The sequence below is a fragment of the Nomia melanderi genome, chromosome 8 (assembly GCF_051020985.1).
Source record: "Nomia melanderi isolate GNS246 chromosome 8, iyNomMela1, whole genome shotgun sequence".
Lineage (NCBI taxonomy): Eukaryota > Metazoa > Arthropoda > Insecta > Hymenoptera > Halictidae > Nomia > Nomia melanderi.
Genome location: NC_135006.1, coordinates 2326820 through 2353673, shown reverse-complemented (window position 1 = coordinate 2353673; position 26854 = coordinate 2326820). Strand labels below are relative to the sequence as shown.

General features: G+C 33.8%; 1 protein-coding gene and 1 long non-coding RNA gene across 2 annotated transcripts in view; one reads left to right on the top strand and one right to left on the bottom strand.

Annotated features, from left to right (window-relative positions):
- Positions 1 to 1155: 1155 nt before the first annotated feature.
- LOC143174802 (uncharacterized) lies at positions 1156 to 1796 on the bottom strand. Its single transcript, XR_012999169.1, has 3 exons — positions 1681 to 1796; positions 1334 to 1572; positions 1156 to 1253 (listed from the first exon to the last, which is right to left on the bottom strand). It is a non-coding gene; the product is annotated as an uncharacterized LOC143174802 (long non-coding RNA).
- A 10870-nt stretch (positions 1797 to 12666) lies between these two features.
- Positions 12667 to 26854, top strand: part of LOC116426602 (uncharacterized) — a 74500-nt gene continuing 60312 nt past the window's right edge. The window contains exon 1 of the mRNA XM_031975762.2: positions 12667 to 12812. The gene's annotated coding sequence lies outside the window, so the exon portion shown is untranslated. The remainder of the gene's footprint in view (positions 12813 to 26854) is intronic.

The following is a 26854-nucleotide window of genomic DNA, read 5'->3' as shown; positions in this document are numbered from 1 at the left end:
GAGGGGTCCAGGTAGTACCAGAATGTTCAAAGCGATCTCAGGAGTGTCTGCTGGTCTTCTCTGATCCACTCAGGTCAAAAGATCGCGGCGGACTCAGCCCTTCATTCAGTCGACACTGTTCCTTATATGGGCTAAAGTCCCTGATGTTAGTGGGGATGTTCTTGACGTCGTTAAGATCCCCGATGTTAGTGGGGATGTTCTTGACGTTTTCGCAAATACTTTTTTGTTTAATCGTTTGAATTTGATGATATTATAGGAATTTTGTACTTGTGACGATAAATTAACATCTGAGAATGTAAAAAACATGTTTACTGGATCACATTTTTATGGAGTAGTATTTCGGTTGTACCAGATGTAAAAATAAATTGTCCAAAAAGCAAGTTTTCCGTAAATCATTATATTTTATTATATGTAACAAAGTTATATACATTTTTAGCGAAGTTCCAATATTCTCAGGTTGGAATGTAGTTTGAAATTGAAATGGTCTTCATAATTAATAAAAAAAATTGTATTTCAAGTGAAAATAGCAAACATTAATGTGTGTGTAAGATTAAATTTTTCGATATTATATAATTTAACTAAAAACATTGTAATTTAAATGAATATGTAATGCATTATATTATTGAAGTACAATCTTTTCGGTCGTTTAGATAAATACATAATTAATAAAATTAGTTTCAGATAGAAATATATAAATTATTACGTTGTATGATAATTTACAGAATAAATCCATCTATAATAAGATTTATGTCCGCGAATCACTGAAAATTATGTTTTATAATATTATATTCGGTAAAAATTATTCCCATCGTTGAAACATCCCCGCCGCATCCATTTGTTGTTGCCAAGTGTTGTGTAACACACTCCACACTACTGCATAAAGATGTTCCAGTAGTATACGTCTACCATATCTCCAACAGCTGCTATTTAATTCAATCGCTTGTTATCTTATAATCTCTTTTCTTCAAAGTATTCGAAACTCTATTCTAGCTCTACAGCTTGGAGTTTTTATCAGTGAATAATGGCCTACCTGTAATGAAGATGTTATAGAAGATTGTAATTGTGAAATTCAATATTGTAAATCAAAGTTTGATCAATTCAGAATGTTATCTTGTTAAATAAAATTCTTACATGAGAATTGCGAACAAAGAAACATACCGAAGTAGAATTAAATCGCCCGTTGACCTCGTATCATCTCCTAATGATCTGCCATTATATCGAAGAATTACAAACGCATTCGTTACACGGAACATCTACAAAGACATTTATGGATTAATTAATATAACTCAAAATGTTCTTCTAATAAATAAAGAAGAACAACAAGGTAAGTAACTCTTTGTTCCTAAGAAGCTCATCATTAACATTGACAATTAAGGAAAATGTCCGAAACTTTTGGTTCAAGTCACGGAAAGACTCCATGGAATATGAGGACGTGAATAGGAATCCGTTACGAATAGAACCCTGCAAATGTTACCCATCCAAGTGTCTCGAGAATGGTTGCGGAAATCCAGAGAAAAAATGAAGGTGACAGTTTTTACTTTCTAAACGACATCCATCAAAGAAAAGTCCAATCTGAAAGAGAGAACCATCGAAGTAAAATTGACTTTGTGAGAAGAGTTGTTTGGACCCAATTCCAAAAAATCCTAGGCAGATCCTTGCACTTACGGGATTGTTAATTACCTAAGAAAGCAGCAATGGCGGCAGAATCAAAAACTCCTTGACCCACGGTACCAAGGAACCGCCAGAGACGTTTTTTTGTACACGGAATCGCTGAAAATTTGTCGGAGTAGCCGTCTGGATGCTTAACAAAGGCTGTAAGAAAGTAAGATTTAGTTAGAAATGTTGTCAATATTGAATATTGAATGCTAAGAAAAATGATGAGGCTCATCAAAAAGTGAGCGACAGATTAGTAAACAAGTATTTACTATACGCACCTCACGTTAGTTCCATTGGCCTTAGGTTTGAAAGGAAGTGCTCAGAAGCAAAGGAAACTCTTCCATTCACGTCGCTCGAACCGCCCCGACTTTCGGCGCATGGTCATTATTGGCGCTCACCGAGTTCCGAGTGTTGTGAATGGAAGAGTCCCCTTGCCTATGTGCAGCTTGAAGCTAAACGCCGATGGAGCTAACGTAAGGGGCGGAGTATAAGTAACATAACATTAAATACAGGATTGCGTGTGAAGACTTGAGACCGCCGAAGCAATGAAAGCACTGTCGAGAAAGAAATCAATCGCAAGATGTTCTCAAGCCGGTCAACAGAGAATTGAATTTTGCCTTATTCCTTTCGACGGTTTAGCAGGTCTATTCGCAGCTAGGATTGCAAACAAAAGAGAGTAAACTTTCCAAAAAAGTCCAGGCGAATACTTCTCAGATTAGATGTTTTAGCAGAAAGTGTTGGCATACGTTCTAGTTGAGCAGCTGAAGATGCATCTCAATGTATATTAAAATTATGAATTACTTCGAGTAATCGGGAATGTGCCATGACAACATTAATTTTTAAGAGTTCTCTGAAAATTGCAACAATGTAATCAATGAATTAAAAATAAGATGTAACTACGGAATAAAGTGAAAAATAGTACGATAAGAATGATTCAATTAACTTACCGAATCCGTGCATTAAAATAGTGGCGCCATCTCTGGAAAAATGTTGTAGCCGCTAACAATTTAATAACATCGCGATGCAGACACGAAATCCATAAAGATATTTTTCCAATAAGATTTTCTGTCGATTCAGATTTAAATCATTGATCATGCTATCCTTTGTTGACCATAAAACGTAGTTTTCTATCCTGATACTTTGAAATATCGATATATTAGTGCACTAGGCATGGAACAGTCAGCTGCTGAACTACACAGGCCTGCAAAGTGAAAAGTGTATGTCAAATGTCAAGAGGTTGCTGTTAGATCTTCTACTTTACAAAGAAATACAATCCAACCGTGATAGCTAAAGTCTCATTTCAAAGTGTTTAATGTAATGAGACTAAATTCTACCTCTACAATCATAAGCTGGGTATGATCCTTCACAGAGGATACTCTGTCAAAGATGATACTGACTAGCCGGATCAAAGTACTCGAGGTTGCTGAGATTATAGAACCAAAAAGGTAAGTGGAACACGGTTTTATAGGTGTAATATTAAGTTTAAGAAAAATTACGTTAAAGAAGACCTAGTCAAGAGGACCTAACCAAGTGTGATCTACTTACCCGCTTTTCCTAACCTATTAATGTTCGGAATGCTAACGATCGTAATGTATACGGATGTCCCTTACTACGTGTCCTCTTGTTTGGGATTGAAACCTAAATAAAGGCAACCATCCCTCGATGATCCATGGCATTTTCTTTCAATTGAACTACAAATGACTGAATGCATCCTACGTTACATGATGGAAGTCCTTCTTCTTTAGTCTACAGCTAAGTGTAGAAAAGGGTGGCTGTTTTCCTTCTTGATCTTAGAGGTCCCGTTAGTAATTGCAATTTTGTTTAGTGGTACCAATGTTTATCTCTAGGGAAGATGAATAAGAGGAAGGAGGATTACCCCTTGAAAGAGAGATAGCGCTACTTTGCTACACTTGTCACGATGATCGAATCTCGACAATCGATACGTGAATTATTCTAGAATGTTCTGGAAGGTTTTAATCCCTTCGCCCTAATTAGTTCACCGCATCAAATTGAATGAAAAGTTGATTTCACTATTTTGCTATGAAATAATTCTAAATGCGTGCAATTAGCAAATTATTTAAAAACGAAGTATTATATTCAATAAATTAAAAATTGTTAATTTATTAGGACGTGACGTAATACATCGCGATTTTTACACATGCGCAGAAGCCTGGGCCTTCTCCCACTCCATCGCTTCGTTACCGGTTGAAGACGCGACTGGCGTCATTCTTTTTTGGAAGACTGAAGGAGTTGGACGTGTTTTGAGCTTACGCGAAGGAATTAATCTCCATACTTCAAATTTTTTGTGACGTCTATCGGGCATCCTCCTCTTGCTGTCCCATCCTAAACTTTTCAAGCGTCATTTGGTAATATTTATATTACTTTCTCTTGTTTTAACACTTTTTCTTACACATTTTTGATTTCGTTATATATTTTTCGCGAAATTCGAGATTTAGTAATTGCGTGAAAGGATAACGACCACATGGCGTCCATCAGTTCAAATTTCCCGATTTGCTTCAATTTACAATTCAGATAAATAATTCGATTTCGGTATTAATAAGTAACTTTTTGAAGTGAATTTTATTTGGAAATGCTTTTAATTCAGGTGCTATTATTATTTTCAAAAAATTTATTTGATTTTTCCCTTGGCGTCTATCGGTCATTCTCTTTTTGCCGGTTTGTTTCAGTTCGCGAAATTCGGGAGTTCGTAATGCGTAGAAGAGTAACGGCCATTATGGCGTCCATCAGTTGAAATTTCCCGATTTGCTTCAATTTATAATTCAGTTAAATAATTCGATTTCGGTGTTAAGAACTAAATTCTTGAATCGAGTTTAACTTGGTAGTGATTTTAACTTGAGTATTATAATTATTTTAACAAAATTAATATAATTCCTGTTGTATTTTCTGTTTCAGAGATCTGATCTACATTCATTGCGGATGCAAAGCCGTTACGTAACGACGCCATTGAACACCTCAAGGAAATCTACTGACACGTATCACATTTGGGTACCATTTGGTTATTTATTTACTTATTCATTTGTTTCTTATATTATCTTCATTTTCTTCAGATATTGAAATTAAACGTATTTGCACTTCATTATATTTCAGTCGCGACATTATTTCTAATTCAATAATTTCAACTTGCAATTTTTTATTAACAATTAAATTTATCAACATTTTCGCCTGCAAGCTTTATTATTTACATTTTTCTGCATTTGACATGCTCATCGAAGCGTATATAAATAAAGTAACATTGTTAATTACAAATTTTTAGAATATCGAGCAATATTTCCGGGTAACGGTTGGTGTAATAGAAGCCAAGCATCCCTCCCCCTCAACCCCCGTCCCACTAACCGTTTTTGCAGGCATTTGAGACTTCACGGAGCGAAGTCAGTAGAGTCAGTGTTGCTACGTACCGATAGGCATGTTATGTTTCAAATATATACAGAGTATAAAAGCTTTCAGTAATTTTCCGTTTATGTTACTGGTGTAGGGCATTCGGTAGTAGAGTCAGTGTTTTTTCGCGATGTATGTCAAATTGTTTCTAGAGCATCGTGGCTCTGACTTTTTATACCTGCCGCATTAGAGTCGCATTTGTTCGAAGGAAATTATTCTCGGTCGCGATAAATATTGTTTTTTTTTAAATTTTCTTTTTTTGACAAATGGAATTGACCGTTGACGCGGAATTAGAGTCTCTGTATCGAGGAAGAGGACAACTTTTGGGTGCTGTTTCCGTTTCATTTGGGTAGGTTCCTTTTGATTTTGTTTCTATAATTATAGTTAATTATTATTTAATGTTAATTATTAACTAACTATTCGTATTGAACTATTAGTTATCAATTATTTATTTATTAATATTGTTCATTGCTTACTGTCCAATTATTTATTAATATTGTTTATTGTTTACTGTTCAATTATTTATTTATTATTTATTATTTATTGAAAATAAAAAATGAAAATTTATTACTGCTCTTTTTAATTAATTTTAACGCATGTTTTTCTTTTTTATTCTAGGTAACAGCTTATTTTAATGAAGCAGTTGACTGCCGCAGTTCGTAGGATGGGCATCTGGCGTCGTTGTTGGTGGATCAGTGTAAGTGTTATTTTACATTACCAATGAATAATTCCAGTTTTTGTAAAATTATTATTTATTTTGGATTAAGTCATAAACAGTTTCTTATTTTTCTGTGCTTTTTTCATTTTTAGTTTGCTGCTATTGATCCCCTTCGACGTCCATCGGTTTCGTGAGTACACAAAAAGAGGAACAAAACCAAATGTTCAAATCGTTTTTTTTTTTTGTTTTGTTTAATTCTTCTGGTCACTTGTGTCGTAGGACGAAAGGTCCAATTGCGACACAGGTAACTGGTTCTTTTGTCATTTTATTCTGTGAGCACAATGAACGCAAGTACGCCAAGCGTACCTGTGAGTAGTAATATTTAATTCTTAGACAGGCAGGAATCTTCTTGTACATCGTGGTTTTTAAATATCGATTGGTATTTAAATCAAAGAAAGCTGAAGTTTTTCGTGAATAATTAAATGAAAGTTGAATAACATTAAAATAGCTTTAAATAACTGTTAAATTCAAGTTTCAAATGAAATATCTGAAAATATATTGATACGTTGATCGTATAAATAAATTCAATCTAACATTTTCCCTATTTTTAATGATAATAGCTGAATAATATTTTTTCTATTAAAGTTCGTTAAATGATATGAATATATTAGAGACAAAGTGCAAGAAGATAATTCGCGACGGGTAGATCCTTGAGTCAAAGCAACAGGTTTCCCCCATTGTAGTATGTTCTAGAAAATGTGCTTTGATAAGAGGATCGCCCGAGGGTTTTTAAAGAATTCCATTATTAATCATTTGCACTCGAAAATTTTTCACTAAAAATATTCAACACTTTCTGATGAGACACAGACAACATTTTTGAAACTAATTTATTGAAAAATCACGCATAAATTGAGAAACGAAGATATTTTATTTCACTATTTTATATACTGATGCTTTTTACAGAACTTAATGTTAAATATTGAACTTTATGATTTTGCTGTATCAAATTAAATCTGACTAAGAGTCACCTGTCGAGTGCAAAGGGTTAAGCGAATTCCAGTCCGTTAAAAAACTAACAAATACTTGGTTTTTAGTTAGGCTTTTCCAGGATGCTTAATCCGTGTTCATTGCTCAAGTCCTTTCACGTGCCCAGGTGCTACTTGGGAGGGTGAGAGCAATGGGTACGATGAAACATATTATAATTAAAAATGTATGGCGACTGATGACGTTTTGTGTATCGTGCACGACGTAATTTCCACTTTGTGTGTGTGGTTAGGCAGTGGAATTGCGTCGGAATTTTGACAATAGCATTAAAATAATATTCAAAGAAGAATATTATTCAATTGGAATAATTAACAACTTGATTTCATAAATACTATATAACAATAATTTCAGAATACAATGTACAATATATATAATATAATATAATATTAACTTTATACTTACATAATGACATCAATAATAGTCAACCATAGCATATTTCAATTAAATCAGTTCGCAATGGTCACTAGCGTTATCAGTCGGTTCCAGGAAACGGTACGTACCCTTAGAGTGTGTTTGTTGGTTGACGCTCAGGTGTCGGAGGCGTCCCGGGACGTCTCTCTAGGTGTTAGGCTAATATTGCGCCTGGGTGTATGAATGAGAACTGTGGAGTGATGTGTGTTGGCGAGAATGTCTTTGCATTTTTCTTAAATATAGGGCTAGGTAGGACAGGTAGCTTACCTTTTGGTGTGTGTGCTTTAATTATAAGTAGGCAGGGGCCGGGGCTGGTTACCACCTTTTCTCTTCGGGTAGGCCCCCCTTTCGCGGTGGTGGTCAGCTACTGGAAAAACTTGTGAAGTTAATTCGAGGCTGGCCCAAACGGAGAATGTCGTTTGCTGCTAGCACCGATTTAAACTCTTCAAGTTTTAGGGTTTCTGTGGGCTAGCTTCCGCGGTCGCGGTCGCGTTCGCGATTTCGGTTAGGGCCTCGAAACGTTGCGCAATTTGCTCATTGCACGAACGGTGAACGACAACGATAGGAGTCATTGTCTGTTGACTAACGAGCAAGTGTAGGGTTTCAGATATGTGGCGGACCGCAGAAGAAAAGAAGAGGCTATATGCTGAAGAGGCCCAGACAAATGTCGTTCAAGAGGGCAACTATTAATGACGCTCCATCATGTATGCGATTGGGCGTCATTCTTGTTACTACATTGTCATTGTGCTCACTATTGTATTATCGTCTTAATATTTTTCATTTATTTATTATATGTATATATATATATATATATTAATTTTTATCTTTTATTTATTTACTCTTTATTTTATATTTATTTTTATGTATCTCTTATATTTTTTTTGCGTTTCTTTTTGCTGATTTATAATTTTTTTTTATTTGTTTCCTCGATTGGCCTTCTGCCACCTTATTTCTTATGAGGGCAGATCGCGATTTTTAATTAGTGTTGCGAACAAAATGATTACGGTTTAAGTAATTATACAATTACAGTTTGAATTTTGGTCTTGTAAGTGAAGTAGAGTTAACTTTCAATGTATATAAAATTTGGAACTACCAGTTATTACATGATTTACTGATTTTCTAAATAAAGATATAAATATGACACCATTGAACAAAACGAACAGTAAGAAGAATATATTCATGATTTCATGATATAAACGTGTACTTCGTTTATAAATTTTTGTCAAATGATTTAAATTCTAAATTTAATATTTCAATGAAGTAATTAATGTCCCAAGATTTAATCCAAATCTCAATTGCTTTTAATTCATATTTTAGATTAGTTGAAATAATACAGAATAATTTATTCAGTAACTAGAACGTACATTTCATGTACACAACTATCTCTTAATTGAATATTGTAGTGAAATAATTAATCTGCAAATATTTAAGTCCTCACAAAATTCTTTTTAATCCATGTTGTAGCTTAATTAACCAGATTTAGAATGTTGCAATTCTATACCTTGAGGTGGTCTGGTAGTCAATGTTCACTATCAAATGGTTCTACAAAATCGCACGAGATAGACTAAATCTCAATGTGGAACTTAATCTAACATAAAATAAAATTAGTATGATAGAACCGACTGCAGAATGGGAAATTTAATAGTCAAGAAGTATTCGACTCTCAAGCAATTTTGGTCTTGTATCGCGTACCGTATCGTTGAAACCAATGCGGAACCAGTACATTCAATTTAATATAGCGGAGAAAACGTATTGGCTCGTTCTCAGAGGCGCATGTTATAGCAGTTAGCGCAATACCACGGTGTACGTTGCTGCGTTCGATTACCCCGTTCTCACATGTCGCGATTTGCAGTTCCGTCCTGGAACTTGTGTACCGCGCATCGCATGAAAACGGTACCGTTTGCAAAAAGAAGACGTATTAAGTTACGTCACCTGCGACGGTATCGGCACCGAGTTTGTCCATCGCAATTAGATGGGCATCGACGTGTCGTGCTATCCGCGGAGTCTACACAGTAGAGTCTGGAACGTAGCGGCGTGCAGCCTTAGCCATTTGATGGTGTGTGAGCGTTAAATGCACGAGAACCTGCTAATGCGTTTCACGGCATGCATAGTGTTTTTCGAAGGTATTGGTTCTCTCGCGCCGATATTAAAGTAGTGTCAGTACCACTTATAGTGGAAGATGAAACACGTGGTGATACTTTGTCGCCTTAAAAAAAAAAGACAATGGTGTTGCCATGTTGTCGATTAATTGCTCGGTGAGTTTAATGTGGATTGGGTATTGCGAAACTCATTTTGTTGTTGGACATGATGAACGCTTGACGTTCGTACAAGTTGTATGTGAAATTTTCTTTGCAGTTTTGCTATGAAAGTTAAAGTAAATGGTATTAGCAATGACCACAATATTTTCTTAAATGAAAGTGTACTTTTAAATGGAACGGTCTCTAGTAGAGTCTAGTAAAGTATGATTCTTTTGGAATTGATTTTTTAAGAATTGTTCTGTATACGGTTCATCACGAGGTTACTCTAATGTATAATACATGTAATAATCATGAGAAAATTAGTTACTGGAATAAATTTTCTGTGGCTCCAAGTGTTAAGTTTCGATTACTTTTTGAGTTCAAAGTTTCCATGTGAGAGACTCCAGTTTTGAAATACCAAATTGTGGATTTCTTATATATATATATATTTTTTATACGAGTGTTTTGATTGTTGGTACATATCTTTTATATTAGTTTGTTGATTGTTGCTACATATCTTTTATATTAGTTTGTTGATTGTTGCTACATATCTTTTATATTAATTTGTTGATTGTTGCTACATATCTTTTATATTAGTTTGTTGATTGTTGCTACATATCTTTTATATTAGTTTGTTGATTGTTGCTACATATCTTTTCACTGTTCGTTTTGTTAAACATGCGATTATGTTTATTGTTGAATAGTGTTGCACTGTGTATTAAGCACGATTGATTGTAAATTGTATATTTTCCATTATTGTTGTGACTTTGAAGTGTCATGTTTTCTGTAGTGTTGCGAAATGTGAATGCCCAATTTTGTGTTGAAATTATATCCAAACCATAACAGCCTATGGCTAAAATATGGAGATTCATCATAGCCAAATTGGCTGACGATGTTAGGGTACCTTCCATCCATAATCCTCCTAATCCTTCTCCTTAGTGTTGCGTATAAAAAAATACAGGTGCCCAGTATTTTCTTTTTTTTATGGATTAATTATTATAAAATGTATTAATAATATTTTACAAGTTAATAATTATATATATTAATAAATTAGTATTGTGATCAGCGATGCACCGTTCGAGTTTTTTTTTTCATTTTCTGTAATCTGCTTTTTGTGATTGCCTCCTACCGGTTCAAGGCAGTATCAGTATTTACCACTGAAATATTGCTCGAAAGTGAATTAAATTATAAAAAAAATTAAATGATATTTACTTTTTCAAAAATGTTTCTTAATTCTTTTAGATTACAATAATCAGATTTTTGAAATAATAATAATGATGATACATTTAATTCTGCTATATTGAAAATGCTTATTAAATGAATTTGATTTATTTGACATGTATAAATATTGGTATTCAATATTTACAAGTAGATCTGGTCATTCGTTTCTAGAGTTGCGATTTTAAAAATTTTTGAACTGTACTTTTCTACTTCTAGATGCTAACTAGAAAGTAGTGAATACTTTTATAAATTTTTGAATTTTTTGCATTTATCGATGTTGATTCACTATTTTTTGTTTCATCATTTTTATGATACTTAAAAGCTAGCTCTGGAAAGGCATATAACTGTAATTTGATTCTTTATATTGATAGTTAAGTTCCTAAAACCGCTACAAATTCGTTTGTATTTTTCACGATTAAAACATTTAGTTCTCAATACAGTAAAATGCAAATACTTTAATTTAAACATCTGAAATTCCTCTGATGTTCATTATTTGATTTTTAAATAAAATATATAATGCATAATAAATTTCTCGTATTAATAATTGAACGTTAATTTAAGAAATAGTTACAAGTATGAGTTCAGAATGAAAAGTTAAATGATTTCAATATTCAAATTTATAACGAGTTGTTGAGTTTTGAATTTTAAGGATCTATTCCTCTTGATTTTTGTACTGAAATTGAATAAACCGATTGTTTAAATTTGGTTATCCATATCTGGTATATTTATGTGATACTAATTAGTTTCTTTTCAGCTATTAATCGAATAGAAAGTTTTCTGATTGTTTAGGTATTCATTTTTAGAATTAAAAATGTATCAAAGAAACTGAGCCAGTGCTGAGATGAATGTGTAATAAAAATGTAATAACGCGATGAAGAATCTGTCAAAACAGATGTGCCAATGGTAAGAAGCCAGAAATATATTTTGTATTGAATCTACAAATGGAATTCGATTCACATTAACATATATGTAATACTATTTAATTCTTTGCGTTTTTGTTTCAGGATAGGCGTTCTAATTAGGAGAGACATTCTGATAGAAATACAAGAAGGAAATTGAAGTACAACTAAAGGAGAAGACAACTATAATAAAATTGTAGGACGGAATCAATTATGGTATAAATCAAGAAGAAGAGAGATATATTGTTTAATTGTTTATTATTTTTAGGTGTCTATATTGTTTGTGTATTATTTTCAGGTGTCTATGTTGTTTGTGTATTATTTTCAAGTGTATCACCAATTCAATTCCCTTTTCAGCTAGGTATCGTCGTGGGATATCAACAGTCAACATGAATATTCAGCCTATACATGTATATATACATGTATATATTATAACACACATTAGAATGCCATGCATGGTTAGGTAGGGAGTTTATTGGGCTTTAGAAACTCAAAGGTTCATGAACAAAGTTTAGAAATTAATATAATATTGTATATTTTATGTCGTTTTGCTTCTTGTATAATGCATTGTTTCTTTCTTTCAAAGTTATACTTGTTATATAATTTTTGTCTAATTATATTATTACATTATTTATACTAATATGAGTACTAATTATATTCACATTGTTACTAATTATATTATTTTGTGTGTACCGAATTTTGTTCCCTTTCCAGCTAGGTAACTTCGTGGTAACAGCATCAACACAACGCAATACATATATAGACATGTATGAAAATACCATGGTTAGATAGGGAATTTATTGGGATTTAGAAGTTCAAAGGTTCATGAACATTTGCGAATTAACATTCAAATTTAAATCAAAACATTTAAAGTTGAATATTTATATTTATGTTAGTTATAGGTATTAGTATTTAGGATACTATCATGTAGTATTATATTAGGTACTATTATAGGTAGGTTAATATTCGGCCGGGTAGGTTTATACAAAGCAGCTCCTTCTGTAATGCATTTGATTCTCAAATGTGTTCCAGACGAAGATGCGTTATTTTTTAAATTTATTAATTTAGGGATTTTGTTGATACTTTTATTTGAATTGCGTTGGGATGGGCCGACTGAAGAACAAGAGGGTAGGGCGGGTCTCCGATCGCAGCAACCTCCTCGTGGTGAGACCTGGGTCGGTATTTTCCTTGATATAGAACATTGTATTATACAAGATTAATACTTTACTCTATATCAAGGATTATGCCGAGCAAATGGCTGTGACTCTATTTAACTCTTCGCACCTGAAGGTGAACATACTTTCCTGCCACAAATAGTTCAAATTTTTTCGAAGTGTGATATTCATTGTATCTGCAGTATGTATCGTATAATATATTCGAAGTTAAAAAAGTTACTGTTGGTTGATTCAAAAATCAATTCATTTTCGCTTACAATGTGTCCCTGTGATTGCCTTTTATCTGAACCACTTGCATGTTAAGGTGCACAATTCGGACTTTCAGTTCAACTTAGATGATTCCGAAATTCAAACTTATCATATTGTCATTTCATATGGTCACTCACTTAAGATACATACAGATGTTGCAATTTATGGGAATTATTGTCTAGGGCTTCGCGGATCCTCAGGATCCCCGTGCCATTTTTGTGTCGTGCTTGATATTACCGATAATACAAGACTTTAGATTTGACTATATACTTCATTTCTGTTATGAGTGTGTTACACAACTTGGTTACGGCAAATGCTTTCGGCGCGGATATATTTCTCAAATTTAGCGTCCTAATTTATAGAGGGCTTAACAAAAATTCCACTTTCTCTACACCATCGGTATTTCAGATTATCAGACATGAAATCCCATATGATGTTCTGTTTATCCCGTCGGTGGTTAAGCTGCGTTACCTCTAACTTCTGTTACCGACGAGGTTCTACCTACTGACTATCGATGCGTTACCCTTTCCGAGGTGGGTTAGTCCCGATAACTGATCACCATGGCGGCATGGTCTTTTTCTGCAGTTGTAATTATATATGTTATTTCATGATCGGGGTGTAAATATTTATTTCACTTATCTCTCCATTTACGCGGATCTCTTTTTAAATTATAACACTACGCGATCCGAATTTAGCGATACCAAATAAAATTTACATTTGGTTTCTGAAATATCATTATTGTAAGAACTTTCGTAATATTATCGTATCCTCTCTATGAAAATCCAGAATATTTGCAATCCATTAAAATATGAAAAGATATATTTCGTTAAATATCAATTAATTTCGTATTATATACTTTCCATGAGAATCAAGAATGTTTTCGACCTGTTAAATGTTGATTAATGACCGGTAACGAAAAATTTCGAAGCAATCTATCTCCTCTTAACATCAAAGAAAATCCCAGTAAAAATATAAAGACGCGCTGCGAACATGAGCATACCGTCTATTACCGTCTGTTATTATCTGCTCGTGCCAATCAATATTTAATTTTAATTAAATAAATCGGTATAAAATATTTTAATCATTCGTCTTCGTACATTATTATTATTCTTTTATTAAGCTATGCAATGTAAATATGTATTTCTAAAACATATACTAACTTTTCTTTCCAATATTTTCACATTTTTGTGCTAACAAACTCTAGTTGAAGAATTTTCATTAACGTAAAACAAATCCACCTAGAACGGGGATATTCCTTATAAATGGAGGGATTCTTACCATCCTTTTCTAAATATTTCTAGGAAATTTTGCAGTTTACTTTCAACACATTGATCGTCCAAGTGGCACTCATTTTAAGTTCCTTATATAATCAAATCAATTTTCCTAACGAAACAGAAATTGAGAGATGAAGAGTTTTCAAACCGGTTGCCTTCTTTATTTTCTTGCATCTCATAGATCCAAGGAAATCGATTTGTCGACGTGTCACAGAGAAAATCACAGGGGTTCAGAAATTGACACTTTTTCCGGTGTAATTTAGCCACCCTTTCATTCCGTGGAGAAATGTATATCAGCATTTTCTTTCTGGAATTGTCCTGCGGACTTTCACGTTGCGCTACATTCCCCGGACCATTATCTCGTCTCGATCAATTTGACCCGCGATTGGTTCATTTAATAGCGGTGAAACTGCTCGGTCTATCGATGATATTGCAATTTTTCGAACGTCGGTGACTTCTTGATCTTGGACAGTGCTGTCGCGGCTAATTAAGTAGCACGAACGCATTAATAATAATGTCTCGCCATATATTCCAATTATTTTGATTAACCGCTCTGCTTTTATTACAAAGTCGGAACCATATGAGCATAACAGTGATAATAATTTCGATTAATTTAAATTAATGTTAATTAATTTATTTAAAGAGAGGACCATTTGGTATTTTTAGAAGAAAATTGAAAAGTAGAAAATACATGACAAAAAGGGACTTCGTGTTTCGCGAATACTCAGCCATTCAAAGTAAATAACTATTTACAAGTAGATTTTGAATGATTATTCAAATACGTAAATCTTCAACCATTGTGTTCTACGGACGGATTCATTTTAATAAATATTTTTATTAAAATATATGATTGAATTAGTTTATATTTTCTCGTAGCATTTTACAAAACCTTCGTTACAGAACAACGAAATAAACTGTCGAGTAGAAATGACAGGTGGAGGACCGTTATTGCAACTCGCTGCAAACTTCCGTAGATAATACCTGGAATTGGTCGCGTCCTTAATACTAGAACAGCATGCGATAGAAACGAGCTGACGACATATTACGGGAATCATGGTACTTACGCTGCATTTGCTCAAAATGTTTTAGTAATTTCGGACAGTGAACCATTTATTCGTCGTCAGAACTCGCTCGATGTTACCGTAATCTTATGCAGTGACAAGCACATAAATGACTGGCCCAGTATAATAGGTGGTCTAACCTCTGTTTCTGAGTTCTCGAGAGAAAAAGCTTTCGTGAAATGCTGTTGGATTTATTAACATTAAAATGACTGAAATAACAGTGATTAATGATTAATATTATCGTTGTAATACTAGTATTCAATTAATTCAAGAGCATTTCGCGAAAAGCTTTTTCTTCGGTAAGTTAGAAATAGAAATTACACCACTACTATTTTCAGCCGCTCGTATCTGATATATTATATTGTTAAATATCATAGCTAGATATCAGGGTCGACAATTCATTAAGTTTAATGCTAATGCAAAATGTATAATGTGTTCATATTAATCATATGATAACTTCATTACCATAATTTTAAAGGAACAAAAAGGAATTTTAACAAAATACTATAGTGTGATCTAAAATGTAAAATAACATTTACGTAGCCCACAAGTATAGACAGACTTCTAGGAATGGCTTGATTTTACCAGATAGTTCAATGAATTATTTTCTATCTGAATGATTTATTAACACTGATAAAGAGAGGCTTTAATCATTGCTTAGATTTAATTTCATATTATTATCACTACTCACTTTTCTTACAATATTTTGTCTTGTATTACAAACACCTATGTAAGATATATGCTCAACGAATAATATAGGAGAAATATTACACGGTACGAAAGGAAGTGTCGTAGAAACACATGATATAATTACCTTGGAAATGATAGCGATTACATGAGTTTCGACATTACGACGATTTCAATGTCACGTAAATGCAAACGGACACCATGTATTATAATGCAACATTTGTTACTTCTTGTCGAATCACCTTGCATTAGGGATCATCAAAATCCTCTATCGCGCCTAAGATAAAGTATGGCGTGTCATTGAAAAGAATGAAGATAACCTTGAGATCTTAGAATCATTTTTACCTACAATGAAATTATTACTACTGTAATATGGTCTCTCTTGTTCTAAACAATTTTTGGTAAGAAAGTTCATTTATATTTTTAACGCTTTGCACTCGATCCTACACAGAAAAAATCATGAAAGTTGATATTCAATATTAAATTTTATATGTGGCACCGACACGCGGTATATTGGAATAAAAGAGTTTCGTGAAAATAAATAAAATGAACCGTCTATTTTGAAAATGCTCTAAGTCCAATTAGAAAAGATTAAAAAACCATTAAAGAATTAAAAGATTATGTAGAATTGTAACTGTTCTAACGATTGACTTGATTTTCGTGAAAAATGGACTTAAGCCACTTTCAAAATAAACGGCTTAAATATATAAAAATAATAAAAATAAAATAGTTGAGAACCATTGCTTTGGACAGTCGAACACCCTGAACAATAATTACATAGTATCTGCTTCGATAGTTTCCTTGTAACCAAGTCGATGAATATCAGCTATGCGAATGGAATTTCGCTAATCTTTCGAAAAAGAGAAGAACCCTGTCATCTAATTTGCCTGCGTGCAGTTTTCGCTCTCTTCAGGCGACAGATTGGACACGCAAGATCCCTATCGGAGCGTGAAAATAGATGCGATAAGTTCGAGAAAATGGGGTCAAGCTAGATCGGCGACGACGAAGCTCTTGCTTGACGATTTGTCTCGTCGGTTCGCTACGGTGAAAGCTCGAGAAATCATCGAGGGGTTAGATCGGCTTCGGCTCGGTCGGGAAGTGTCAGGTTTTGTCGAAGTTTATTTTGATGTGACGATAACGCTTTCGAACTGGAATTTATATGAATAGTATAGATATTCAGGTACAGTTCGCTTCTTTCGAGCTAATAAAAGGGAATGTTATCAACCAGCACACGCCGATGAAACTTATGTGAGACATAGTTCTCAAAAAATTATTTAACATGTAATTGTTACCGAACAACATCCATTCTGAAAAGATGAAAACATCTCTGAAAGTTGAGGGTTGAAAATATATTTTTTACATCTTTGAAACTAGGGGATATAGGAAGAAAATCTAAATTGTTCATTTTCAGACGATTAATTTAATAAGAAAATTTCTTTTCTACAGCCCCTTGTTTCAGAGATTTAAAAAAATGTACTTTCGACCCTCAACCTTAAGTGGTGTTTTCAGCTCTTCAAAGTGGATGTTGATCGATAAGAAAAAACGTTGGAAATTAGAGGTTTCATGGATAGAAGATTAGAAACACGTACTCCATTAATTGCATCCATGAAAATTGACCTAAACCTGAAGCAAATAGTATTTATAAAAATTGAAATCCGTCAAATCTAGTGTTAATTGAGTGAATTACAGTAATTCGATTTGGTTGAGGGTCACCGACGGCATTCAACGTGTTAACACATTGCGTACCGCCTATTTTTTAGAAAACTGAATTGTGCGAATGGCAATTTTCAGTGAGATCAACTTATATCACTATACATACGGAAACTCAGATATCATATTGTTAAGTAATATATTTCAAATAGATAATCAATTCGAATCAAATTTCATATTTTTTAAAATTCTGTGATAATTAGTAAAGTTGCGTAGCTAAGTGTGTTTATATAAAAACGAAATTTCTCGTTATCAGTAAGCAAAGTGTTAATATATATCATTATATGGCTAAATGGATGGCGGGAGGGCAAGGGGAGACGTCCACTCACGATGTTCGGGCAGCCTCGGTTGCATTTTCCCCACTCTGCTTTCTAACTTCTACTACCCTATTCCTCATCAGTGAGCATTCTCAGAATATTTATATATTAATACATAGTAAACAATAACATTTATACTGAATGAAAACGTCAGAGAGAAGGTAAACGGTGTTATTATATTGAATAAATATTGGTGATACAAAATACAAAACATATGTGCAGAGTATTTTCTAACGCAATGTAACCACATTTTCCTTAGAAACTGTTCGAAGTATTTCCACTTTCCTTGAATGTTATGTATATTATATAGTCTACTACAGTTATCATTGTTTTCGGTGTATCAATTACGATGTTATTAAGAATATTTAATTGATCGAGCAATGTCTAGTGCAAAGGACTATAAAAATGTTCGAAGAGTAAGTGAACGGTAAGAAGATGTTACAGAAACATATTAATGATGAAAATTTTGAATTGAATTCAATGAATCTAAATGTCGATTATTTGTCTTGAACATAAATTAAATGTTACGTATCTATTATCAATCTTTAACATTTGCAGTGAACATAGTAGTATCAAATTCTTTTGTTTTCTACTACATTATTAATGACGAAGTTGTATGTGTAACTATTTTTATTTAATATTTACTACATTATTGGCGATCTTGAGATTAACTTCCACCCTTTCTTCTTAGGGTTTAAACTGCGAATCGAACTATTGGAAGGCTATTAATCGCAAAATATTTTTGAACACCTAAACAGAAATTTGAATGTCCTTACATTTAATCCATATATTTAGTTTCTAATATTTTATCTTAATGTGACCACTCTTAAAAATGCTAGACCAAGTAACTATCTAGTCTTCATATTCGTAATTATCAGCGTTTCAATGTATTCAGTGTTGGTAATTACTACTTGGTGAAGTGAAGTTTGTATGGGTCCGGTAAGAGGCTTAAAAGAGCAATATTTCTATCTGGGTTATATGGTCAACATTCGATTAGTCAGATCTGCAATGCCTACATTAATTCAGAACAGAGTTTTCTAGTACTTTCTATAAATTGTATACTTCTTGAAAAGTCGGGAATACAGTTTTCTTGTTTCTGATATCAATACATTTCTCTTTCATAGAATCGCTCTTGATCTATGTATTTTCGTAAAGTGCGATATATGTTAGCGAGTAATAAATATAAATAAATAGCAATATAGAAAGATAAATAAATAAATAAATAAATAATATTTTACACGAGACCGTTTTAACGGTACTTACACGTGCCCAATCGTCCTTCATTTCGCAAGCGTTCGCTTGCGTTTCAAACTAATTGAATGCTAATTAATTAAGTAATTAACGAATCAAAATTGCCCAAGAATGACAGATATAATAGGAGTAAGAGAAGGTAGAAATTGTGAGAAACTTATATTCGCGTACGCGTATTTACTCGAGCAGGAGAACAATATGTGCAACCCACGTTCACGTGTGTATCTACCATCTTACTGTTTTGACTTTCCATGAGCATCGAATGCCGCGAGGAATCTCCACAGGTGTTTAAATCGGGGTCACGGTGCTGCTGTAGCCAGTAACACAGCTATCCTATGGGAACGCGTTGCATGTACGCGAACAATACGTGTATACAGGGTGTCCGATTTAAGAGGAGCTAATAAGATTTACCTTAGCAATTGTAAATCAGTTAACAGTTTATGCACATGTTCTGTTAACACACTGCGTACCGGCTAATTTTCAGAAAACTGAATTATGCGGATGGCAATTTTCACTGAGGTCAACTTATACCACTATACATAGAAAAACTCAGATATCATATTGATATGTAATATATTTTAAATAGATAATCAATTCGAATTAAATCTTATATTTTTTTTAATGTTGTGGTAATTAACGAAGTTGCATAACTAAGTGTCTTTATATAAAAACGAGATTTCTCGTTACCGGTACGCAATGTGTTAACTCGTTTTAGATCGGACTTGTATAGTTGCGGGATATTTTAATCTATCGTTTTACCGTAGGTCCTTCGTTACAATGAAATTTTAGATGTATATAATACAAATTTTAAACTATAATTGAGAAACCAAATTAATTGGTATTTTTGATAAGTGAAAAATTTCGGTTCGATAGATGATAGAAGATATATCAATATAGTCACCGGTAGTTAGTCCTTTGAGTAGTTAATATTTATCCGGTGTGTTAACTGCGTGTTAACGGTGTAATCACCCAATCAGGTTCAGTCGTTTGAATATTTGACAAACAGGTACTACATGATAATGTTCAAGTAAATATTTTTCAGTATAAATGGTATTGTTCGCCGTGTATCAGAACAGAAATGTTCAAAATGAATTCCTTTCAGTTCGTCAATTTTACAATCGTATTGAGAAAGTAATAAAACAGTATTCTAGATGTTACTCGACGGTTTTCTATTTCATTTATAACGTATCATAACACATTTACTTAATCTTGGCATCGAACATAATATCTCGTAGTTACCAAAGAATTACACCATAATAACCGTAGTATAATAAAAACACGGAAGTCTATATTCGATCTGATGAATGAAAGAATGAGTTATAAGATACAAGTAGACAATGGATGTTCACGTTACTTCCCATTTTTATAAACCCGGTAAGTGTGGATCTGAATAAAATTCCATTTCCAGTGGTAATTGTTTGGATGTCTATAAATGATCATCTAAGAATCTATTAAATACCATTGAAATGTGCATTTTACTGTTTTCTCAAAAACGTTATGAGCCATAAATGTACAGAGATCTGCAGTCTAGATATAAGAAGTGGATGAATTCCGTTACTACAGCTATATCCTAATAAATAGTGCCTATTGAGTAAGGTATCCGGCTGTACTCAATCATATTGCGGTACAAAATCGTAGATGCAAAGCATACATGTACATTTGAAATCATTACTATTTTATATTTTTTATTTTCTCCAAAAATTAGATCTGAGCTATTGTTTAACACTAAACGTACCAAGCGGGGTCAAATGACCCTTTTCAAAATTTGCTTTAAAATTGTACATTCATTGTTATTCCTTTCGTTCATTTGACTTTTTGTAAATTTTTATATCATCGGATTGTCCAATTTCTCGCTTTTCGTTTTTTTCGTAGCTTATTTTTTATAACGAAAAATTTTGTACCTACCTTACGTACCACAGGGGGTCATTTGACCCCATACGAGGTTTAGTATTTTTCAGCAATTTTCCAACTGGAACCTTAGTTCTAAATTCAGATACGCTTCCCAAATGACTCTTATCGGAGGTTCACAAGCAACACTCCCTCTAATGAGTTTTCTGTAGCCAAACGAAAAAGGAATGCAGTCGTACATTGAGAGTCGCAGAGCAAAGATCAGTTTTAGTTACATTCAATTGGACTTACGTTTCACTGCAACCCTGAATATGTCTGCACGGTCAGTGAGAGCGTTGGAAAGAATTCGACAAATAAATGAAGTGAATTCAGGTGAAGAAGATTCAATACCAGAAGATGATCAAACTGAAAGTCAAAGTGATTTTCCAGAGAATGAGGAAACACAGGCTGATAATGTGGTTGCCGATGAAACTGAGTATTTTTTGGATCTCCGTAGAGGACAGAGGCGCCGAAGATTTTTATCGGATTCTGAAAGCGATAGTGAACAGAATTTTGAAGACACTGTCACGGCTCTTGATGGAACTGTTTGGTAGCGAATCCGAGAACGGCCGGCAATCGAAAGACCATCACTTACTTTCAGAGAAGTATCAGGACCAACGGCACATGCCAAAAGGTATATTATGTCTGCTAAAGCCTCATCTGCATTTTCGGTGATAATAGATCACACCATTATTGAAAACATAAAGAAATATACAGAAGCAGAAGCTTTACGAGTTTTGAAGACTGCATGGGATTTGCCTATAAAAAAATTATATGCATTCATTGGAGTATCATATGCACGTGGCGCCTATCAGGAAAAAAATTTACCCATTTCCCACCTGTGGAATTCGAAATGGGGACCTCCCTTTTTTTTCGAAAGCAGTGAGTAGAAATACCTTCTTAGAAATTTTGAGATTTCTGCGGTTCGATGACAGAAGCCAACGAATCCAACGTTTGAGTGTGGACAAATTTGCTCTTATTTCAAACGTATGGAAGAAATTCATAGAAAATTGCCAGAGTTGTTACAAGCCAGGCGCGGATCTCAGTATTGATGAGCAATTCTTTCCAACAAAAACTAGATGCAAATTTACACAGTACATGCCAAACAAACCAGACAAATTTGGTATAAAATTTTGGCTGGTGTCTGATGTGAAAACCAAATACGTTGTAAATGGTTTGCCTTACTTAGGACGTGAGGAAATCAGACCGACGTCAATACCACTTAGCGAATTTGTTGTGATGAAATTAGTTGAACCTTTCACCAACTGTAGAAGAAGCATTACAACCGACAATTTTTTACGACTGCATCTCTAGCTGCAAAATTATTGGCGAAAAAGACAACGTTAGTGGGAACAATGCGTGCGAACAGGAGGGAATTGCCCGCATTTGCAAAAACAACAAATGATAATTTGAGACTTCTTTCAACAACGACGTACAAATCAAATGACTGTACACTAACGATTTATAAATCAAAACCAAGAAAAAAAGTAGTGATATTGAGTACTAAACATAAAACTGTAAAAATCAAGAACAATAGAAAAAAGACACCCGAAACAATCACGTACTATAATAAAACCAATTTTGGCGTCGACATAGTGGATCAAATCGCGCGAAAGTACAGCGTGAAATCCAAGTGCAATAGATGGCCTGTACAGATATTTTTCAATATCTTGGATATCGCTGAAATCAATTCGTGGATACTCTATCAGGAAACAACTGGGATAAAGCTATCAAGGCAACGTTTCCTGTTACAATTAGCAGACGAACTTGTTACAGAGTACCTCAAATTTTGTGAAGAAGAGAAGGAAAACCAACGAGGAGGAACATCAGGCAGCTTCAATGATAATTCACAATCCAGTAAAAAATGTCAAATAAGATTATGTGGAGGCAATAAAACAACACAAACTTGCTTAGTTCGCAAAAAATTTGTTTGCGGGAAATGTACGAAGGAGAATCCCATCATATGTAAAAAATGTAATTAGTTGATTGTTTTGTTTATAAAAATAAAAATGTGTGTTTAATTTTATACGAAATCAGAAAGGATGTTACAAATTATTTCCTCTGATAAATAAAGTATTTTTTAAGAAAAATCAACGTTTATTTCATAAGGGGTCAAATGACCCCCTATGGTAAGATTAGGTATAAAAAAATGTCGGTACGTTTAGTGTTAATTAACAAAACTGTTTTAACAGATCATACTTTCGATTTATTTTTTATTTAACTAACATATCCAAGTGGAATTTGTCTTCTTCATTTGGAAATTGACTTTTAAAGTCAATGTTTAGTATTTTGGACGACTTTGTTTATAATTTAGTTTAAATTTATACACGATTTATATAGGGTAATACTAAAAAGAACCAACTACTTTTAAAGACGGTGTTTTATTTTAGAAAATTACATTGTCAAAACATACCCTTAAAATGATTTTATACGATTCGAAAAACTACAATTACTATATATGTAGCTACCTAGATACTTACCTATCTAGATATCTGTGGTTACCTAGCTACCTAGCTATCTAACTACCTCACTACCTAGTTACCTGGTTATTTAGATATTTAGCTGCCTAACTCTTTAGATAACTAGATATCTAGCTACCTAGCTACCTCACAGTAGTAAAAATTATAAGTAGATATTAATAAAATCTGTTTTGTAGTTCGCTAACAAGTTGATTGTTATAAATCAGCCTTCTCTATCGTTACAACTATTAATAAGTATCTTGTACAATGATTTGTTGTACTCTAAAATTTATATTTATATTTTAAGAACTCTCCACATGAACTGCACGATTTTCTTTTATTTTAAAGTCTAGGGGAGTCAATAAAAGAACGTGCATGAAACGATGACATAGAAATACGACTGCAGAGGAAGCTACAAAATTAATTGTCAAGGATAATCGGTACACGTTTAAAGCTGATACGAGTATATTAGAATGTCTGCAGAGAATTTAAGAATGACGGGTAATGAAATTCTCGCAAAGAAACAAGATAGTGCTACACATACCCGATTCCTGAACACGCATTTTAGACATTTTTTGCTACAGGGGAGATAGGGATATCCCTGTATAACAGTATCTTCTGCGTTTCACGCGTCATTTGTCCTCATAATTAGTCACCCATCATTTTAACAGATTCTTTCTTAAAAAGGTAATCTCGATTGGTTAAGCTGTACTTATGACGATTAAAACGTTGTTGGTTAATTGATTTTTAATGAACAAAGAAAGCACACATCCTTTTTTTAAACTGAAATAAGTATAAATAAATAATAATAAATAATTACTTATTTAGAAAACAACTCCAAGGATCACCTTAAAAGACTATTTCTAGTCCAGAAAATCTGAACGCATTGCTTATCGGTGATTATTGAATTGTTCACTTTTTATTCACGCTTCAACAGCAATAGTAGTTGCAATTGTAAAGCACTGTTTAAAATAAAAGCAGACAAATATAGGTATTATAAATCTAAATGTATTAACTTGAATTCATAATTCTAATAAATGAATCTTAAATAAATCTTTCCTTTATAATTTTTCTTTAGGGGAAAGATGAGGAAAGAAATCATCGATTCTCGTGCCCCTCTGCGTTCTTTGTAACACGTTCATTTGGCGTGGGCGTTTTGATTTTATGAGAGAAACCGTTCGCTATGTCGTGCGTTCGTTAAAATATATCCTACTGCAGATTCGTTTAATTACGAACGAATATTTATTTAACGGAAATGAACTACACACTACACAAGTATCACTCTGATATATTAATTAATCTTACTAGCACGGTTTCTTGAATATTTGTTACCACTCAGTTCTTCAAATACGTGTGGAATATTCAAAAATATTATACGAAAACATTGATTTAATATATATGTCAAACGTTTCCAGAATATTCCAAACTTCTCTAACATTTACTCGCAATACACGCACACATACTTTTACGTACATTATAATACATACCACGCTTTACACTGCCGTATATTTCTTTTTCATAACCGTTAAATAATTTCGTACAGAACGTACGACCAAATGGAGGGGCGTTCAACGACCCGAAATTTCGAGGACGTGCTACGATCGTCGATCGATTCATATGCGCGAGAGTAGAGAACGAATGTCATCGATTTATAGTCATGGCTGGGGACGACGGCTAACGGAGAAACTTGATTCGGTCGGATTAGACACCTATTCGGTCGATGACCCAGCTTCGTACATGGAAGAAGAGCCTTCTGCCGCTTAATCATCGATCACCCAGAGATACAAACGATGACGCATTAGCTAAACCGATATCCGACGTGTACAACCTGTGACATTTTAAACTATACGACGAAAAACTGGCGACGAATAGGATCAAAAGGGTTTTCTACTCGAAATTGAAGTCCTCTGGATGTAGTATTGCTCACTTAAATTCTACAATTCGGGTTCCAGAAGTGGAATTTAAGACATTGTTGACTGGTCACGAGTTAACTCGTGTTTGCACTTGTATCAGATATTTCGATTTTTGAAGCTGGGACAATATGAAATATTGCAAAAGTTATATAAAAGTTATATAAAGTTATATATTGTCCAAAGTTATATAAAAGATATGTTCAAAGTTTCATTTCAATTCTTTATGTAGAAATAATGTATATTGAAGTTTATTTAGATTGTTTCGCTTTCATATTTAATTACGGAATTACAACCGGTGACATGCGATAGCTTCCGCGTAAAATCGCTGGACAACAATGTGTTAACCGAGCAGAACAAACAGGAGGAAGCTATTTGTGTAAGAAATACTGTAGTGTGCTCAGAGGGTACCATTGAATATTATTTACAATACATATAGTTCTGCGTTGATCTTCACAAAGTTGCGCTTTCCGCGTAGAGGGACAAAGATTCGTTCGTACGAGTACGATTACAAGAATGCGCAGAGTTCTCGTCGTCGCTTCTTTTTGAGGAGGATCGATCCTTCGCGTATCAATCCTCACCCTTGCAAGATCGCTAGCTTTCTCTGGGAACGTTGACAAGAAAAGCATCCTTAACACTAGAACTACCACGCAGTCAAGTTGACTCTTCAAAATTTTTCTATAGAAACCCTAAAGTGCATCTATCGAGATTTCGATTACTCAAAACTTAGTTTGCGTATAACTGAAACACTTTCTTTAAAAATTTCTTAGGGAAGGATCTATTTTTTCCCAATAATTGTAAAAAGAAAATTTAGCTCGACATTTAGACGAAAATTTAGAACTACATTTGGTAGTTCTAGTATTAAGGACCTTATACACATTGAAACTTGTGGCGAGCAAGTAGCGCTACGAGTGATGGATTTAAGTCTTCCGAAGTTTCATGATAGATGTTGCACTCGAACAAAAAGTGAAAAAGGCTGAAACCCATCGTTTGATGCGATGCATAGGGTTTCAGCGTGTATGGGGGGCTTTCCCTCATCTGTTTATCCCTCGTTGCAACTCAGCAGACCCTTGATGAGCATCGACGGTGTTGGCGCAGGACACTGCGTCTGCACAGTGTCGTCGTTAACAGCTTCATTTACAACTTTCTGGGACTTAACCTTATCTTCGGTTCAATATCCCGATATGTTGTAAATGTATTCTCAGGACTATCGTAATGTCTAGATTTTCAAATATTCATCTTCTTTAATCCTCGCCTACTATTTTACATGATTATTACGACTGAATGTTGAAGCACTTGTATTATTCTTTTGCTGAATTTTTTTCTTGCGATTGTTGCACGTGGATGTTACG